Below are 15,478 nucleotides of genomic sequence, written 5' to 3' on the forward strand. Positions count from 1 at the left end.
CCCCTTGATGTGTACCTTTCTTATACGGACATTTTTATATGAAAAAAAAAGGTCACTGTAAAAAGCGCATTTTAATTCGTAGCATTTTATTTTCTCCTTTTTGCTTTTCCAGTAAATTCTTTTTGCTCAGTTTTCTGGTACTTGAAGGCCATCCCCTGCAAACATTGCTCAGAAGCTGCAAGGCGTGAACGGCCAGGGGTTTCAAATCAATGCCCATCGAGTCGATAGTCGCTGCCCAAGCGAATTCACGAGCAAAAAAACGTGTGTGGAGAGCAGATTGACGGCAGAAGAAAAAAAAAAACAGCCAGTGGTAAAGCTTGATCGAAGGAGAAAGAACGGTATAAATTTCGAAAAGAAAAACCTAAAATAAAGCGGCTTAAAGAATAAAGAAATAACCAGTAGCATGGGGTAGGTATAGAATGACAATCGGAACGGAGCGCGGTTGATGACCCTATTTCCGTTCTGGGTTACTTGGAATGGGCGTTACCGCAACGCATTTGGCTAGGTAGCCTCAGCGCACTTTGTCCCTTTGCTCGAGCGGTCGACCTATGAGGAGTCACAGCAAAGTAAATCCACTCCATGCGTTAGCCGAGCGTTGTCGGCTGCAGCAGGAAGAATTGCCGCTACAATGTATTGTGGGCGTTAGCTGCCGCTAGGCTCATGTACTGGTAATGCGGGAGCGTCACGTATGAGCAACGTCGCCTGTTGTGCAGTGTCGGTGGTCAGTGACAGACGTGGTTGTGTTTTGACGAGGTTTTGTACAATGTTTCCGCCTTTGAAGGCGTACCTAGCGAGGACACATTGGACAAATGTTTGGTTTATTTGACGCGGTTTAGCCGTCCAAACCGACTCGGGGTACGAGGGACACTATAGTGGAGGGCTCCGTAAACTTCGACCGCCTGAAGTTGTTTAACGTGCATTGACATCGCACAGCCCACGGGGGCCTTGCTTTTCACCTCTATTAAAAAGCGCCCGCCACGACGTGGTTTTGATCCCGCATCCTTAGGTACAGCAGTACGGCCCCCTAATCATAGTGACACCGCAGCGGGGCTGAACATAAAGAATATCTCACGCGGCGAAGCAAAGGTATCTCGTCGGCAACGATGAGTACTTTATGGGCCCAAAGGTCAAGGTCGTGCTTTTTCGGCATTAGCTCAGTGCTTGCGGGCACTCATGAATTGAAAAAATTGCCCTTACAAAAATGTCTATGATCACTTTATGCAATGTCTTTAGACAATATGATCATAGAAGCTATCGACCATCAAAAGAAAGTCTTTAGAACACGTATGATCTATGTATGATCTCCCTTCCGACAATTGGCCACCGTGAGTGAATAGAATGTATTTACATAGAACGTATTTATACCTCCTATGATTAGCCTATTGATAGCGTACATGGACACTGTAACGACTGTGTTCCGATAATTGGCCACCGTTATTTTAAAGAATCGTGTTCATACAAAGTATTAATACCTTGTGTTATGCTAACTATATTTCAAGTGTCCAATAATAACGTGTATTTTACTCACTATTCACATGCATGTAATATTTCGTGAAAAGTGAGAGTGGCGAAAGAAACAGATGCAAATTCATACCTTCTTTTATGCACAAACCCTTGACACAGAAACACTTCATTTCCGACGGCAACGACATTGTGTGTTTGATGTACCAGCCATATCAAAATTTATCATGGTGTCACCTAGAAAAGAAATATACATGCTCAAAATTTTTCTGCCAATTTCGCACGCTTTGTGCTAGCATCACACACATCTCTCTTCACTCAGATGCCTGTTTTTCCTCAAAATATGCTAACTGGTTTCCAACCACTTTCTGTACAAACTAGTACCTGCAAAACACCCTCAGGAGATAGAGACTATTGCTGTGTTTAGTTGTATTCCTTTTGATCCTCTATATCATTCGACATTAGTTTATCACAATAGGGGCCCAGGAAACAAAGGAGTGAAATTTACACGCCAGTATGCTTGGTCATCAGATATTCTCTCCTCTGCCATTTGCTGCATCAAGCAAATACACATGTTGAGTGGCAACGTATCAGTATGTATACATACATTTTGGTGCATGCTACCAGCAAGTGATGCCACTATGCCTGTTTGCTCCCATTTTTCCTGAGTGATGGCTATGTTTGCCATAGCAGATGACACACACACATAAGTAATTACTGAAGGAGACCAGCTGCACCAAGCACCTAGGGGATACAAGAGCGATAATAGGGAATGATGAAGTATATTATAGTTAGCCTACAATATGCAGTCACACATACTTTTTGCTACATATGCAGGTAACAAGTCTCAATAGTGTATTCCCAGAGAGTAAGAAAATAAGAAAGTGCCACTCATGCCCATCTTTTCCTTTCAAGAGCTTGTCACCAAGGTAAAATCTTTATCACATAAGAAAGCAAAATTTAGAATACCTTTCTTTTATAAGAAGTCCACATGGATGCTGCTAGTCCCACTGCTACTTGTCCAGGAAGTCAGATTGCCTTGTTACTTGTCGGCACAGACCACGGCAACAGGGTGTCTCCAGATATGGTCGAATGAAGCAACAAGAGGACTGCATGTACATATGAGAACACTAGTCAGAACAGCAGGAAGAAAGATTTTTTGAATAATAAAGGAAAAGTCAAATGCACAAGTAAAAGAAACATAGGAGGAGTATTTCATATGGTTGCTGAGTGACAGCATGAAAAGCCCAGAATTGAAAACGCAATGCTCCACTGAGGAAAATTACATAATCATAAAATACATAAATACATAATAATCTAGGTAATCTCAGGAATAGTGGCAAGTCTTATGTAGGCACTATCTTTTAGAGATACGTGGAAAGACAAGTCATATGGGGTGGTAAAAAATGACTGGTTTGGTTTATGTGGTTTAACATCCCAAAGCAACCCAGGCTATGTGAGATGCTGTAGGGGAGGACTTCAGAGCGTTTGACGAGCTGGGGCTCTTTAACGTGCACTGACATCGCACAGGACATGAATGCCTTTTTGCTTCAATTTTGAGCTTACTGCTGAACTCTTCGTACTCAAAATGGGTTGGCGCTACTTTTATTTAAATTTAGACAAGGTCCTTTTGAGGATACAAGACTTGCATGTGTCCCAGACACATTCAGGGAGACACGTTGGCCCTGTACAAAGGCTTAAAACGTGGAGAGCTTGTCTCATTAAAACCCACCCGGCCCCGCATAATCACTTTTTGGTACCTAATATTGCCTGCTTTGGCTCGTCAATAGTAGGCTACCGACAATAGGAGCAAAATTATTTCATCCTTAAAAAATCATGCAGCTTACTGCTGGAATATGCAGTCACACATAATTTTTGCTACATATGCAGTTAACAAGTCGTAATAGTGTATTCCCGAGAGTAAGAAATTAAGAAAGTGCCATAAATGTCCATCCTTTCCTTCAAGAGTTTGTCACCAAGGTAAAATCTTGATCACATATGAAAGTCAAATATAGGAGAAATACCTGTCTTTTATAAGAAATCCACATGGATGCTGAAGAAACCATGCAGCTACATCCCACTGCTACTTGTCCCGGAAGTCAGGTTGCCTAGTTTTTACTTGTCGGCACAGACCACGGCAACAGGGAGTCTCCAGATATGGCTCAATGAAGCATCAAGAGGACTGCATATGCATACGAAAACACTAGTCAGAACAGCAGGAAGAAAGTTATTTCGAATAATAAAAGGAAAAGTCAAATGCACAAGTAACAGAAACAAACAAGGAATACTTCATATGTTGCTGAGTAACAGCATAAAAAGAGAAGCACAGAATTAGAAATACAATGCTCCACAGAGGCAAACTACAGTAAAATGCTTGTGCACAAAATTCTCTTCTAGAGTGGAAGATTCAGTGATATATGCAAGGGGTTACGTTTATCTATTGTGCATGCATACGGTACTATAGGAATACAACAAGGTTGACGACTGGGCACGTTGGTATGGGTTCATACTGCCCCAGCCAAAAGACGAGACACAGCAAATAGGAGGACAGGACAAGGCTGGACTATCAACAGAATGTTATTGATAAGAAGAAAACAACGAAGACTTCTTCCGAAAAGCTCGCGCACAACCCAACCGGTGGAATGGCAGGAAATTGGGAAGAAGATGAAGAAGAAAATTCAAAGCCAATTCCAAGTCAAGGCCTAACTAACGACTTTTCTAATAGATGAAGTTCCTTACAATGAAGGCTAACAGACGCCTTAGCCACACACTTGTCCTCGGCTTTAGCAATGTAAAATGCTTCAACGAACTCTCTGCAGAGTTGATTACCATTGCTGTAAACTACATCCGTATTATTGAAGTCAGGCGCACAAAGGGACGGGTCATGCTCCGACTTACACTCTCGGGATTGCACATGTAGCGCAAGATTAGAACTCGCCTTCCCTCCCAGAGAATTGGAGTGCTCCGTCAGGCGCACATTTAGACATCTGCCTGTCTGCCCGTAGTAGCACCGGCCACAATTCAGCGGAACGTGGTAGACCACATTCTTTCTGCAGGTGGTGAACTTTTTCTTATGTGACACTGCACAACGAAAACTATCACGAGGTACACTGTTGAGCCCCTTTCTAACTCTAGCGCACAAGACTCCTATCTTGTTTCTCGCTGTCAATACAACGGGCAGACAGGCAGATGTCTAAATGTGCACCTGACGGAGCACTCCAATTCTCTGGGAGGGAAGGCGAGTTCTAATCTTGCGCTACATGTGCAATCCCGAGAGTGTAAGTCGGAGCATGACCCGTCCCTTTGTGCACCTGACTTCAATAATACGGGTGTAGTTTACAGCAATGGTAATCAACTCTGCAGAGTTGGTTGGAGCATTTTACATTGCTAAAGCCGAGGACAAGTGTGTGGCTAAGGCGTCGGTTAGCCTTCACTGTAAGGAATTTTATCTATTAGAAAAGTCATTAGTTAGGCCTTGACTTGGAATTGGCTTTGAATTTTCTTCATCATCTTCTTCCCAATTTCCTGCCATTCCACCGGTTAGGTTGTGCGCGAGCTTTTCGGAAGGAGTCTTCGTTGTTTTCTTCTTATCAATAACATTCAGTTGATAGTCCAGCCTTGTCCTGTCCTCCTCTTTGCTGTGTCTCATCTTTTGGCTGGTGCAGTATGAACTATAGGAATACATTACTGTCTGGGAAGTCAACCTCCACATCACCAGGTATCAAACTATCTCAGAGGTTTCTGAAAGATTTCTATGCAATGACAGGAAGATCTTTCACTATCAAACACATTTGCAAATAACACTAAAATCTGATGAGCCCATGTATGTTTCTCTTAAAAATGTGCGGACGAAGGAAATGTAGTTGCTGCTCCTTTTATTTATTTACTTGTAACTAATACTGCATCATTTCCAGCTATAGCATGCGTGAACACAATGCAAACAATAGAGGTGAGCAAGCTTATCTAAAGATTTAGAATGACTTTTTGTAATAAAATGAACAGAAATCATTTAACTAGCCATGTACAGGAGACAATGCATGTGCTAAAGCAGAGCTGCACAGATTTAAGAGCCTTAAAAGCTCTAGCAAAACACCCTTCTTGTCACACTTGCCTTTTCACAAACATTACAGGCTGGCCGAGAGCTAGCTTAGGTACAATACCTCTAATTATCGCATTCAAACTGATCACTTTTTCAAATACATTGATAAACACAGGTACACATGGCTGAGCTTTCAAAACATCATCTGTTGGACAAAACCCTCATTATACTCTTGGATAGGTCTGATAATAAAGATCAGCATGGCGAACAGCCATTCGGCACTTCCATGCGCTATGCAAGCTTAATAGCCTCATCATATCTTACAGAACACTGCTGTAATTTTCAACACCTGAGAACCAAATTCCATGGGGGCTTAAAGGGACATCTTTGAGCAAAGTTCACTGTAGGATATTGCCCTCAAAAAACCCAATCACAACAATCTATAAACACATGTTCGACAGCCTCTGGCTTTCTGCACAAAATACAGTTCACACCCCATGGCAGAAAGATCTCTCTCTGCCATCTATGTTTATCCAGGCAGAACCCAAACATGCAATTTAAAAAGAAGATTTTTAGCAGGTTGTAAAGGCATTCGTTTTACATGTTAGAATGCATTATTATTTGATAAACACAAAAGGGCCGCCACACTGATATTTCCTGTCTTGCAGCCCACCCCTTCTGTAACAAGCCCCATCATGTTTGCAGAACTCAAAAACACACAAAACAATTAAACAGAAAATGTTCTCCAACAGATAAATATCAACATATTTTTTGTTATTGCTAGTAACTATTTGGCTCTAGGGTTAACGATACATTTATTTAGGTTGTGAATAAAATGAGTTCGGAAGTTAATTGCAAATCTTGGTGGCTAGCAAGAAAGTAAATATTTGTGTATATGTTGCTTTGAGCAAAGTAAATGTTCTCATTTAGTCACAGAAAAACATACCACTTGAACGAACGTCACTTCGACAATGTATTCAGTTGTACGAACTTTATTAAATCCCCCCACTGAAGCTCTATTGAACACTATGCAAACGCACTTCATTTTAACAAACTTCAGTTATTGCTCATTTCAGTTCAACGAACATTTTCCGCGGTACTATCCTGTGTCTTCAAAGTCATACTGAGCGCTTAAAAAAGCACAGTCCGCACTCTTTGTAGCATAATTTTATGTTAAGAACCACTCGTCATTATCGTGTGAAGAAAAGTGGCCGTTATTTGGCTTTAAAGTGAATTGGCTGTCTAAACTAGCTTGTAACCAGATGAATCCATAGCTGTCTGCACGCTTAATTAGCTGTACAGTCATAGCCAGTCAAAGCCAGATCTTCAGCCCTACCAGGCCCTTTAGCTCCAAAATTGCAAATGTGGGCATTTTGGTTAACCATGATCTGCTTGGAGAAAATGAAAGCCTTGTCTCCTCAGCAGGCCGTTGTGATAGGCAAGATTCTCAGGAGCTTGCACAGTAATCGAGTTCAAAACCACTGTAGTCCTTTCAAAAGTGCTGCAAAAGGTTACGCATTCTTCACTTGCAAATCAGCGCAGTGACAAATAAATGGGCTCAGATAAGATTTGAACAACCTAAAAATCTGTGACAGATTTTCTCTTCTTGGGCTCCAAGATTACCTCGGAAGGAGACTGTAGCCATGAAATTAGGAGACGCCTGCTTCTGGGCAAGAGAGCAATGGTTAGCCTTGACCGCCTAGTAAAGAGCAGAGACATTAGTCTGCCAACCAAGATCCGTATAACTCGTGCTATGGTCTTTCCAGTTGTGATGTATGGATGCAAGAGTTGGACTGTGAAAAAGGCTGACCGCAGAAGAATTGACGCGTTTGAATTGTGGTGCTGGCGAAGACTCTTGAGAGTTCCTTGGACTGCCAGAAGATCAAATCAGTCGATATTGTCGACCATAAACCCTGACTGCTCATTGGAGGGTCAAATTCTAAAGTTAAAGCTCAGCTACTTTGGTCATCTGATGAGAAGAGAGGAGTTGCTGGAGAAAGATTTGATGTTGGGAAAGGTTGAGGGTCGCTGGAGAAGGGGTAGGCAGCGAACGCAATGGTTAGATGGTATCCTCGAGGCACTGCAGATGAAGTTATGTGATGTTAGGAAGATAGTGAGAGACCGGAAAGCGTGGCGTGACATGGTCCATAGGGTCACGAAGAGTCGGACACGACTGAACTGAATATTTCTTGAAGCTAATGGAAACAATCTTCCACGCATTTATTTCAGTCCAATGAAATTTCATTTCAACAAACTTTTTCCTAAGGTCCCTTGAACTTTGTTCAAGTGAAACATCACTGTATGTGTACATATGCTGAGGCAGTCTAAATAAACAGTAACTGAATGTCAGCATGAACATGCACACATATGCACAGTGCAGTCAGCTATATTATGACACCATGTTTGTCACTGAGCTATTAAAACACAGGTTTACTCAATTTTGCCTCAACTAGAAATAGTAGTTACTACTTCAATAAAACAGCTAAGTATATCTCCTGTTTTAAAGCTCTGAAGAGGCCATGAAAACTTTTCTTTAGTGCAGACTATGAGCAAGATTCACCAACATGTCCGTCGCGCTAAAAACACAGCAAGAATGATTTAACAACACCGAGCTGGTTTCAAGCTTTGCTTTAATGAAGCCTGTTACACATCCGCCCTTTATACTCTCAAAAGAAAACAATAAATGCAAAGCATGAACCAGTAAAAATTACAGTTATAAAGCAAACACATGAATGCAAAAAACATGAGCATGTGATACCTACCAATTCAATGTCTCCTTTACAGGAAGGATGCTTTAGGGCAGGGCACCCATGGCTGATAGAATAAACTGCCTCAACAGATTCATGACGCTGTCTGCTTCATATTCAGGCAGCACTCCCTCGATGGCAGATGAAATCTGCTGCAAAAGCAGTGTGACAATACAATTGCATCAGCTGGACTGCAAGCATTATTGCCAAACACGCCGTAAATGCAGTAAAAGAAAGACTTCATTAAATCCATGCTTCTCAAAACCCATAACATACCATTACTTTTCCTACACTCCTAAAGAAAAGCTGTCCCAGAAAATGAATTCCTAGCAGCTCTAGGTCACATGCCATAAGTTACCAAAAAACTCGATCCTATCATCTGTTTCAATTCTGACCCTTGTCAGCAATGTCAAACATTAATAAACGAAGAACTTCCATAGTTGAAATTCACTTTTCAAAATATGCTGTTTCTCTGTGAAGCTTAAAGGTTCTTAGAAATTAAACAAAACAGAAGACTAAGTTTGAAAGCTCTAATCGCTTAATTCACAGCCAATTGTTAGCTTGGCCCACATAACTTGCCCCGCCTCCGTTAAAAAAAAAGAAAAAGAACACTGGGCCTGTACTAAAATAATACGTACTGACCTACTAAGGATATAAATATAACTATTACTGCGTTGAAGTCTGCGAATTGTTATAAATAAAATTATATATCCCCCCCCCCCCTCAATCTGTGCTTACTCTAAAGGAAAGCTTAAAAACCTAATTTTACGCGGAAAGTCGTTGCTTATGGACTGTTCCAATAAAGCGGTAACCGCATGAGGCGACAACCCCTAGCGATCTGTCGCAACGCCTGTCGTTGTCGCTGGTGCATACCGCACGGAGCGACGGCGCTCAGCGACAGAAGCGCGTTTTCAGCGTTGCTCTGTTACCGCCGCCTCGTCATTCGGTCAAGGGGAATGCAATCACGCTATATCCCATTTTCAACACTAAACAGCATGAAGTACGATAAAAAACTGATGAAATTTCTTGTAACGCATCGTATTTTAAAGGGTCACAGGGCAGCGGTGCGTTACTATACACTGCGATGCCGACTTGCATTGCAAGCAGCGACTTTCTCCTGCTCCTTTCGGAAATTAACAATATCAAGCCACGCTAACCTTTTTCTTTCTTTTATTACCCTTCCAAGCTTTTACTGAATTATCTCGATGCACTCATATACATACACTGATCAGACGAAGTGAGCGCGTGAAGGCACTAGGTTCTTCGCCCAAACCGGACTAGGAAAACTAACTTTACACGCAATAAAAAGAAAGCCAGAACGGAAATTGAGCACCCTAAAGCCCTCTGCGATTGGCTGCCTCGCGAGCTGCTTCCGGGCGACACGCGAAATTTTCTAAAAACCCAGAAACCGAGCGACGGCGACGAGCGGCAATGCTTTGGCGGCCCTCAGCCCGTCGCGCGACGGCGTCGCGCGGCATGTCGCCGCGTCATGCGGTTAGCGCTTTAACCTCGAATTACCGGCTCCATGTGCAAATAGCTCAACGAAGAAACGCTATAAATAAAACAGATAGGTAGCGAGCGATCGCACACATCTGATGGAATTTAAAAATGACAGGTTTTATACGTCTACATAGCTTTTACGCAGTACAAGGCCTCTCTCAATATTTGAAATTTGACGGTTATGGCTGCGAGGCCAAGCGGCTGTTTACCTTTGAAGAATTAGTAATAACTCCGCAAAAAAACGCCTTAAAGATCTGAACTATGTTGCAAAATGATCGGAAAGAGGCCGCGGACAATCGAGGATCACTTTTTAAAACCTAACTAGGTGATAAAAACGCTAAACAATGAAAAATATTCTTAGAGCATTGGGCGTGCAGTATGCAGCAAAGTAAAAAATGGGTAAACGCTTGTAATGTAAAAACTGCTCACTTCTGAAACACAAAATTTTCAGCGAGTATGCGCAAAGCGTTTATAAGAAAGGAATGAAAAAGTTTGTCAACTTACATTGAAGATTTCTGGCAGAAAGAACTATTTTCCACGCTCGACGTCGCCACACAGCCACACGCCGCCTCTCAGTCGTGCGCAATCACGTGACACATGAAGCTGCATCACGTGTTTTGTGGAGTTCGCTTTCTTTCTTTCTTTCTTTCTTTCTTTCTTTCTTTTTTTTTTTTTCCAGTCGCGCTGCCACGCCGCGCTGCTCCATCACGTGTCTTGTGGAGTTCGCTTTTTTTTTTTTTTTTTTTCCAGTCGCGCTGTCGCGCCGCGCTGTTCAGACGAAAGGCGGGATTAGTGGAACGCCGAGCGAGCGTCAGTTCTGTGCGTTCGCTATCTTGTGCGTTCGTTCTTTTTCTTCCGGTGGTTTTGTGGGGTAGCTGGTATTCGAGGCGACGCAGAGACTCGGAGTGGCGAGCCCACTTCAGCGATCGTGTGTTTGCTTCCTTCATTGTAATGAAAACTTGAGTTCTTACCGTATGCGGAGCCGCACATATTGAGTGCCTGCGCATGAGTTATTTGCACGCACGCGCGCTCACACACATGCAGCTTTGCAGAGGCGAAAAAGAAATAGCTCTCAAGACTGAGAGCATCATACATTTGTGCTAAATAAACACTAAAAACTGATTGCTGATTTCGTTACTGTTACTCGGAGACAACTTTGCTCTGTGAATATTTTGTGAAACTTTAAACCCATCTTTTTTGCTGTATTGAGGACATCACTGCGGTAATACCGTGAAATTGCGCTGTTATTCGGTGAACACATATCTATTTTCCTTTTCTTTCCTTTTTTTGCTTTTGCTGCTGTTCATCTCTGTAATGTCTGCAATGTTTATGCCTGTGTTTATGCCTGTAATGTGTTCCATGTAAACTAGCTTCCTGTTGAGCTGTCACCTACTGATGTTTGCGAGGGTCCTCGGCACTCTTAAGCAGTGTGCAACTGCTTTCTCGCTGAGGTGCCTCCTCCCCCCCCCCCATCCTCTGGATTTGAAAACAAAAAATTGATTGATTGATTGATTGATTGAAGGGCGCGTAAATGAAGCCGTCACAGGTTTGATACCGCGCGCTGTCTACGTTGGCTAGCCTGCCCGCTTCTCCTTTCATACCTCCCGCACTTCTAGGGAAAAAAAAAAAGAATGCGTGCGTGCGTGCGCACTGCTGTGTGCTTTGCTCGCAGGGCGGCTAGACGCCCCCCCTCCTCCAGCTCGAAGCCGCGCTCTGATGGTCAAGCGCCTCCTTGCATCCTTCCCGCGCATTGGATTTGAAGGACAGCTTCCAGCCAACCTCTCGAGAGGGTGGTTGCAACTAGAACTAGCATAACGTTCCCAATGGATCACAGCGGAAGGATGAATATGTTCAGCTACAGCTGGTCGATATTCCGTGGTTCGGGTCAAGTGCGTGTTAATTGTGCCGTAAGGGCGCTTAATTGATTTACAGAGGTCGGTGCCGCGGACAGCAGGTTGCGCGCTGATATAGTTCACGAGGCTGCATGAACGCTATGCGAAGGCTGCGAGCGAATATGCGTGTTTCTGCTGGCGCATTCTGTGCCGTTGTGTGTGTTAGTTCGCCGCCCCCCCCCTCCCCAGCCGCCGCGCCTTCTCTTCCCCCCCCCCCCCCCCCCTCTTCCCTTACCATTAGCGCGCTTCCTTACCCTACCCTTGCCCTAAGCTCGCACCTCACCCAGACACCACCTCCAGCAAAAACATAAACAAAAGCAGAACCTGTAGAGCGCTCGCTCGATTGACGCACATGTCCAAAGGCTGCTGGGTGGTGTCGGATAACCTCCGCGAGCGAAACATACGATGCGCGCGGTCAGGAACAGATGGGCTAAGATATGGCCGCTGCCTTGACGGGAGCGGCGGCGCAGAAGTGAATAAGAGAATAAGACAATCGCTAACATACTGAGCGCGGCGAGAGAAAATGGCGGCGGGCGCCGATTTGTTTTCATAAGTGGTGGACAGGAGCGTATGCTATGCACAGCGGGGTGGCTCGGATGCGTCTGGGAGCACACTTCTAAACACGATCGGGTCGATAAAGAAAAAAAAATACAAATTCATTTTTTTTTTCGGATGAAAATTTGGTCCTTGCCAGGGAAATGCACCCTCCATTTTCCAGTAATTTCGGCGCGTGAGAAGGAAAGCGGAGAAGAGGGGGGGGGGCTCGTTCGGTAGCTTACTGTACATGTGCATATACCCAATCATTGTGTGTATGCCAATATATAATTCTAAAGTTTCGCCCATATAGCTTCTGAGGGATGAGCTACGTGGATCCGAGAGTCCAGGGCGTGCGTCTCAGCATCGCGTGATATAACCCGACAACACCAACAGCGCGCATTCTCCACTGTAAAGTCGGCGGCGCGGTGCGTTTACCTTCCATTTGTGATGTTTTTGTATTTAATTGTGCGAGCGAGCTTGATAAAAGGACTCAGTGCGTCCTCAACAAGAGCGGACGCTTGACTAAGAAATGCGCGATGAAGAAAGAGCGAAATTGTAACCAGTTAAATTTTCAAATTAATACCTTATAAGTTTTATCTATAATTCATGCAAATTGATCGTATCAATTTTCCATTTCTTTTTAACAGATGCTATTCATAATAAAAAATGTAATTCAAATATGAGTTGCAATGAATAGCATTCACTCGGTCAGTTAATACTATATACTTTCGATCTGAACATTTTTTCTGATATGCTAAATTGCTTCAGTATATTTTAATAGCTGTGTATGAGTGGTATAACCAGAAATAATTTTCAAGGGCGTTATACGGCATCGATAAAAAAAATTGCAAAAAAGGCCCAAAGAAGGAGTTCAAAAACTTTCGGAAGGGTTTCTGACATCGAAACAGAGCCCTGGCTACGCCCCTGCTGTATATTGATAGGAGTATATACAGAGAAGTATATTCACCTAACAACTTGCTATGTACAAACTTTATATGAACTGATTTAAATACACAAAAGTAACAGTGTATGAACTTCGTATTTACACATGTTCATACAGATTAAAAGTACGTACAATATTGATAGAGTCAATAAGGTGTTAATACAGATTCTAAAGACTGTTCACGACCATTTTTGTAAGGGTGTGGGCCGAAATTACAGTGCTCCTTAGACTCAATGCTTAATTAGTGACATTAAAAGGACCCCTCTTTGTCCTTTATTTCTAGGCATAAGTTACCCTCTGAGGAGGTGTATAAGGTGCGTGCAAAATAGGCGCTAAACTGCTTTTTATAATAATATTAAAATTGGTGATAACCATAAGAAAAATAAGAGCTTAATAATACACGTCGCTGCCTAATTAAAGGAACTTTGTAAACATGCACAATATGCGCAAAAATGTCGGTTTTGTGCTTATGAGATTTTTAGCAGAATTTCACATTGTTTTCAATCCAGTGGATTGCTTTTATTTTTTACAACTGCCTGCATTTTATCTGTAGGCGTCACATATATGAATCTAGATGGGATATCCGCGCAGCTTTCTTAGTACTATCTATATAGGCCGTTGAGCTAATACTAATAACGAATTATATTTGGAAGTCTTCGGCCTTGTAAAAAAAAGTCGCTTATATCTCTGCAACCCGATCACGCTGATTCTATTTGCATGAATGTAAAAACGGTGTCCAGGTTACCGACGTAAACTTTATATCAGCGCGGATATCGCTCGCCTAATTCAGTTGAGACGCGGTAGCATAGGGACCTACTTTCACAATCTCATTATTACATGTACCGCGCTCTCCCGAACTCTATGCATGCCGTGAAATTATTCACACGGAGACAGGGCTTCTACATGTTGTTTGCGATGAGTATCAAAATACTTTGAAAATATAGAGCCGAGTACTTATTCCGGGCATAACTAATACTAACCCTACTTTAAAACTATTTCACCTTTGTTTCTTTTAGTCCGAGCAGTGAAACGGCGCTAGCAGTAATTCCAAAACATGTAGCGCTACTTATCCCAGTCGAAAAGAACTACAGAACTATGTCAAAAATACGACAGAATATTCTGTAGTTCTGTCGTAAACGTCAGATTTTTCTGTAGTTCTGTAGTACTTTTCTGTAGTTCTGTAGTACTTTTCTGTAGTTCTGTAGTTTTTATGTAGTATATTTCTGTTGTCTGTAGTTCTTTAGTACTTTTCTGTCGTAACTACAGATATTTCTGATGTTACTACAGAGTATTCTGTTGTCATAACAGGTTTCCCGTCAAAAACCGCACAGAAATTCTGTCGTAACATCAGAAAACTTTCTGTAGTTTTTTCCGACTGGGATGCGTCCATAGAATTTGTTTAGAGCAGGACAATGAGAAAAAATTTGTAAAATTTGTAAACTTTCTAAAGTGTCGTCGACGAGGCAGGAGGATTTCTCCAAGTGGCTAAAGGAGAACACTAAAATAAAAAGCCTTCTCCATTTTCTTGCAGAAAACGATTTGGTGTATCTTAAGGCAAGTTAGCGAAAAAGAAAAAATCGATCTTCTTTCTTCTCTTCTACAGCAAATCGAGAACAAGTAGCCCAAAGCCTTCCCTAACAACATGGCTGAGTTGTTAGCAGAACTATCACGATTAGTATGATATTGAAAAACTTCTATACTAAAATAGCCGCATTTGGCTCATTTCGCTCCAAACCCTGGGGTACAAAGAGACATCAGGCGGCACAGTACGAGTCGTCCTGATGAAACAACAAAATATAAGGACAGTTGCGATACTGTTTGACGCGAAATCTGAATGCTACTACTTGCAATGAGGGGTTTTTGCTCTAGATTAAGGCAAAGGATTTGAAATATACTTCCCTTCCCCTTGTTACTATTTTCCGTCTCGTGACTTGTGAATCGCTTGCGAACCGTTACAGATGCAATGCCACGAATGGACGCTCAGTTTAACCGCAAAATGGGCCCATAAAGCCTTCACTTTTAAAACGTTGACTGTTCCCACTTCGACCGAAAGAAGGGCATTGTATGAGTTCTTGTATGCTTTTCGTGTCTCAACTCGGGACACATCATAGTTAGATTCACCCGAAGAGAGGCGGTGTGCAACTCTTTAATGATTTACACATGTAACAATCCGAACCTCAGTTGCTGGTGAAAATTTAAGTGCAATTTTCACCTTGCATAGACATATCTTACGAGTGAACACATTGAGGGTTTGCCGCATACCTTTACAATTTCTCTTTTCGTGTTCTTTCTTCAGAACGTAACTCTTGGGCAGTCTTTACTGCAACTATCTTCGCCTGGCCAAGTTTAAAACGGTTTC

General features: G+C 42.6%; 1 protein-coding gene and 1 long non-coding RNA gene across 2 annotated transcripts in view; one reads left to right on the plus strand and one right to left on the minus strand.

Annotated features, from left to right (window-relative positions):
* Window positions 1-15,478, plus strand: part of LOC146191933 (cell adhesion molecule Dscam1-like) — a 135,955-nt gene that overhangs the window by 86,144 nt on the left and 34,333 nt on the right. The gene's annotated exons all lie outside the window — the stretch shown is intronic.
* Window positions 1,600-10,828, minus strand: LOC146191934 (uncharacterized). The gene is made up of 5 exons (XR_014706717.1): window positions 10,252-10,828; window positions 8,263-8,399; window positions 3,486-3,643; window positions 2,431-2,570; window positions 1,600-1,698 (listed from the first exon to the last, which is right to left on the minus strand). It is a non-coding gene; the product is annotated as an uncharacterized LOC146191934 (long non-coding RNA).

Source organism: Amblyomma maculatum, chromosome 4 (assembly GCF_055883805.1).
Source record: "Amblyomma maculatum isolate TAMU_Amacu chromosome 4, ASM5588380v1, whole genome shotgun sequence".
NCBI lineage: Eukaryota > Metazoa > Arthropoda > Arachnida > Ixodida > Ixodidae > Amblyomma > Amblyomma maculatum.